The sequence below is a fragment of the Bison bison genome, unplaced genomic scaffold (genome assembly GCF_000754665.1).
Source record: "Bison bison bison isolate TAMUID 2011002044 unplaced genomic scaffold, Bison_UMD1.0 scf7180017864144, whole genome shotgun sequence".
Lineage (NCBI taxonomy): Eukaryota > Metazoa > Chordata > Mammalia > Artiodactyla > Bovidae > Bison > Bison bison.
In genome coordinates, this window is record NW_011494716.1 from 1,605,371 (window position 1) to 1,610,733 (window position 5,363).

At 53.8% G+C, this 5,363-nt stretch overlaps 1 protein-coding gene across 2 annotated transcripts in view; it reads right to left on the minus strand.

The window, feature by feature from the left end:
• The window catches only part of SRL (sarcalumenin), a 37,530-nt gene that overhangs the window by 14,650 nt on the left and 17,517 nt on the right, over window positions 1-5,363 (minus strand). The window lies entirely within an intron of this gene.

A 5,363-nucleotide genomic window follows, 5' to 3' on the forward strand; every position in this document is an offset into this window, starting at 1 on the left:
GGGGTTGGCACGCGCTTTGCTTCTCACAACTCTAAACACTCAGCCTGTCTCCCAGAGGCAGAGCGGTGCGGACCTGCGGGGACGGTGGGGCTCCTCCCTCCCTCGTCTTCGGAACCGCCCCGAGTGGCCGGCAGAGCGGGCGTGCCCCTTCCTGACCCGAGCCTGGGCTCTGAGCGACCAGCTGACCCGCCCCAGCCCCGCCTCGGCATCCCGGGGGGATGGAAGCTGGGCGCCGCCCTTCCAGTCCTTCCTCAACCGTGCGGGCGGGCACGTGCAGCCTGGCTCGCCCGGCAGATCTTTCCAAGACAGGGCCGATGGGAACTGCCACCCCTGGTCAGTTCCTAGAGTCATTAAGCAGCGTGCTTTTTATACTGCTATCGGCAAAGGAGTGAAAACAGGTGCCTGCGGGCCAGGTCCTCTTGGGTTACGGGGCACAGCACTCGGGGGATTACTTATGGCTCCCAACCTTATTAAGTCACACATCCAACTCTGTCCTCTTAAGGGCAAGCATCTTCTGGCCTCTCTACCTTAGATTAGAGGGGACGTGTGGCAGGAGGAGATACCCATGGGGGCAGGCCTGGGCTTCTCGATGGCCTTCACCAACCCCTTCCGAGGGGATCCCCTTCTAAGGGCCGAGGGCTTTAAGGGGAGAGCCAGGGGCACTGGGAGGGCAAAGCAGAGGGCAGGTAGGGTCCCAGAATGTGCCAGGAGCCTCTGTCAAGGGATGAGTGTGATGCATTTGGACAGTGGGGTCAGAACAGAGGGTGGGGTCTAGTACTTCCGAGCCCTCCCACCCAGGTGGGGACGTGTTTAAGGAGGAGCCCTGCAGAGCCGGACATTGCAGGCACATGGGGATGAGGGCAAAGTGGGGGCCCTGCCTCAGGGTCGCTGAGATGCTCCTGGGTCTCCCTTGTTTCACAGGACTCTTTCTGAGGAAGGAGCATCCTGCCTCAGTGCCAGCTCGGCTCTGCCTCCCACAAAGAAAAGCCACTTCTTGGGAGTACCCACCCCCTTGTTCCCTGAAAGTTGGGGAAGCCTCTTAAGGGCCAGGCACAAATAGTTTCTCATTAATCCCCACAGACACAGTCTGCTATCAAATTCAGAAGGATGGGAAGTTTGGGTGCCTTTCATTATAAAGGAGCCCATATGTTGATGTAATACTCCCTCCACTCACGTTTGTGACCCCTTTCACCTCCGTTATTACTATCAACCAGATTTCAGAGCTGAAGGTCTAGAGAGAGTGTTTGATTTGCCCAAAACACCAGGTGGCTAGTGGGCAAGTGGAACCTAGAACTGCCCACTCCTTGTCCAGGCCTTCCATGCCATGCTATGTTGAAGGGAGCACATGGGAGTCCCTTCTGACTGGTACCTCTGCCCTCCCTGGATGCACCCGCTCTGGCTCCTGGATTGTAGGCTGAGAACCTGCCTGACCCACCCCCCACCCCCAACCCCACAAAGTGCTGTGAAGAGGTCCATGGGGAGATTTGGGTACATTCAGAATTCCTGGTCCCTTAGTTGGGGAGCTAACGCATTAAAATTTTCTTTGATTACCACCTGAATACCTGTAAGTCCTCATTCTTCTGCCTGAATCTCTATCTGCCCTGCCCCCAACCTCTGGGGAAATAAAAATCTATGGCAGGAATTTGGTTTAACCCAAGAGATTGACATGAAGAAGGCAATGGCAACCCATTCCAATACTCTTGCCTGGAGGATCCCAGAGGACAGAGGACAGAGGAGCCTGGTGGGCTTCAGTCCATGGGGTCACAAAGGGTCTGACACGACTGAGTGACTTCACTCTCACTTTTCACTTTCATGCATTGGAGAAGGAAATGGCAACCCACTCCAGTGTTCTTGCCTGGAGAATCCCAGGGATGGGGGAGCCTGGTGGGCTGCCGTCTATGGGATTGCAGAGAGTCGGACACGACTGAAGCGACTTAGCATCAAGAGATAGACAGGCCTTTGAGCAGCAAGATAGATATATAGATATCATATGAGATACATTTGGACAATTATTCAGGGTGCCAGGCAGTGCTTGAGCACTGGATGTATAAAACATGAACTTGATCTTACTTTATTTGCTTGCTTCTGTGAAACAAGTCTTACTCACCCCTATTTTACAGATGAGAGGACTGGAATCAGAGGCACTGAATGTCTTGCCCCCAACATCACACAGCTAGCAACCGGCTGAGGCCATTTAACTTCGGAACTGCAAAGGAGATTCTCTGATCCTGCAGCGGGGGGTTCTCCCCCGCCCCCTACCCCACCCCGCACCCCTCCCAACACTCCTCAGCCTGTGGTCCAGGCACCTGCAGCATCAGCAGGTGGGAGAATCAGTAGAGATGCCAACTCTCAGGCCCCAGCCCAGAACCACTGACTCAGGATTACTAGTCAACCTGAGCCTATAAAACTGCCTCTAAACCCGTGGTTCTCGCCACTGTCTGTATGTGGAAACACCTGGTTCTTGATCCCACTCCTCTCCCCCTCCTTGAAGGTTCTCATTGAATTAATTAGTCCAGGGTGTAGCCCCAGCATCAGGACTGTAACCCCCTCCAAAAAATTAGCGGGGGTGATTCTACTCAGGGGCTTCCCTCATAACTCAGTTGGTAAAGAATCTGCCTGCAATGCAGGAGACGCTGGTTCAATTCCTGGGTCGGGAAGATTGGCTGGAGAATGGATAGGCTACCCACTCCAGTATTCTTGGGCTTCCCTTGTGGCTCAGCTGGTAAAGAATCTGCCTGCAATGTGGGAGACCTGAGTTTGATCCCTGGGTTGGAAAGATCCTCTGCAGAAGGGAAATGCTACCCAGCCAAATAACCCTGACCCCAAGGCTTCTGCTCCTGGCCTCTCTCCACTCATGTGCCCACTGGAGGCTTCCAAATTAGATGGGTCACCAGGGCTTAGCAAATGACCTTGGAATAGCAGTGATCAGGGCTTCTCCTCTGGGGAGTCCAGCCTCTTTCAACAGGCCCTGTCACCCTCTGCTGTTAATGCTGTTGATGCTGGTGGTGATGATAATGAAGATGGTGATGATGGCGATGTTGCTAGTAATGGTGATGCTGGTGGTGATGATGATAATGGTGATGGGGATGGTCATGATGGTGGTGGTACTGAGGATGATAATGGTGACTGTTGTCATTCAGTTGCTAAGTCGTGCCTGACTCTTTGTGACCCCATGGACTGCAGCATGCCAGGCTTCCCTGTCCTTCACTGTCTCCCTGAGTTTGCTCAAATTCATGTCCATCGAGTCGGTGATGGCATCCATCCATCTCATCCTCTGTCATCCCCTTCTCCTCCTGCCCTCAGTCTTTCCCAGCATCAGGGTCTTTTCCATTGAGTCTGCTCTTCTCATCAAGTGGCCAAAGTAATGGTGACAGTGATAGTGATGGTGATGTGATAGTGTTGATGGTGGTGATGATACCAGGCTGAAGGGACTCTGGGTCTGACTACCTGCAGCATTTCTGCTATTCTCAGAACATCCTCTGGCCCCGTGGAGGTGGGAGGGCTGCGTCATCTGAAGGGAGATAAGGAGCCCAGACTCTCGGGATACACGTGACCTTTGCACTGCTGTGTATTTCCACACCTGGGCCCTAGACAGGAACTCAGGTGTGTGCATGTGTGTTTACTTATTTACATCCATACTCTTCCCTGGTTTTTATGACTTAGGGCCAAGCTTCGCCTGCCCTTCCAGTGACAAAGAGCGAGGGTGATGACTTCATCCCCATGATCTTCCTTCCCAGGCTAAAAATAACTTCTCTGAGAGAAAGTCTCTCAATGAAACAAGCTGTGCCATTGGGTCTCTAGAGCTCAAAGCCCAGGAAGCAGCTGTGCCATTGGGTCCAATCTCTCCTCCTGGAAGCAGCTCAGAGGCTTAAAGAGCCTCTGGTTAAACTTAGTTCAATTCTGTGACATCAAACCACCCACCCTGACTTCCTCAAATTCTTGTGGAAGCCCCCCAGTGGCCCCGGAGGAGGGGTGGAGGGCGCAGAGGACCCAGGACACCGTGGCCAGGTTGAGAGCCTGGTAAGATGGGTCTCAGGCTCTCCCAGAACATGCAGTACCACACTGTATGTGCTGCTGCCAAGGTAGCCACCCAGGCCCCAGGCAAGCCTGGGTGCTAACGTCAGCGTATGCAAATAGCAAGCCCCTGGCTCAACCCTGGAGATCAAGGAAGGCCCCTGAGCCCGACAGGTGCCCCGGGGCAGGGCACAGCATAAACTGGCTCCGTTTTCTCTCCTGACACCCTCTTTGTCATCAGCCTTTCTCTGCAGGAGTCAGCTGCTCAGCTGCTCCCCTGCCCATAGCCTCAGTGGGGGCCCCAGGCTCAGTTCCTCTCTCCACTGCCAAACACCAGATTTTTTTTCCAGCTCCTAACTGTTCCCAAATGCTTTCACAGGGACTCAGATTACTGTGGAATTGCCCGGGGCCTTGGTGAGTCCATTACAGAGGAGGAAGCTCTGGCTGGGGAGGTTTAGAGACTTGCTCAAGGTGAGGGGTAGGGTTGGGACAGAGCCCAAGGTCATGGCCCTCAGTCTAGAGTTCTTTCTGATCCCACAGACCATGTCCCATGGGGTGCTAGGGTTCCATGGAAGGGTCTAGGGGGTGAGGGGAGATGAAGGAGCTAGGGTTCAGCCACCCCCTTGGTACTTCCTGCCCAGCCAGCTCTCCTTGGGTCTGTCTGCCCTACTGCCTAAGGAGGGTGTGACAACCACTATTCTGCCTCCGCTGCCTTTTTCCTGAGAATTCCTCCTCTTGCTCATTTCCTCTAACAGCCCAAGAAGCCTCCCCAACAGCATCTTTTCACTTTGCTGATCAACATGAGCCCAGCAGGGAGCTAGAGGCCATCTGACCGTCACGCTGAATTTCAGGCTTCCCCTCAAATAGCTCTGTGTTCTTCTTCACCCCCCAGTGGTCCTCTGAAGCAGGGAAAGCAAGGATTATTAACTGATTATTCACTTCTCTGGAAAGGAGGAAGCAGACACAGGAAAGTCCAGCGTGGGCTTGACAGGCCATCCAGGGATGGGCTAGCATTCTCACCAAGAAACAACACCCGAGATCTCTTGCCTGTGGCAAGTGGTACCCAAGCCCTGCAGGGCTTTCCTGACAAAGATGCCCTGTGTCCAGGGTTGGGTCAGTGTGAATCCGGGTGTTTCACAAGGTGATTCTAACGAACACCTGCACGTGAGAAGCTCTGCTCCGGGCCACCCCCAAGTGTCAGACAATCTGTCCTGAGGTTGGGACTGGACCTCAGGAGAAAAGAGATCATCACAGGTAAGATATACCATTACTCATACCCCAGAATGCACATGTGGTAAAAAAAAAAAAAAAAGTCCCCGGGGGCACAATTCCTTTCCACTTCTACCTCC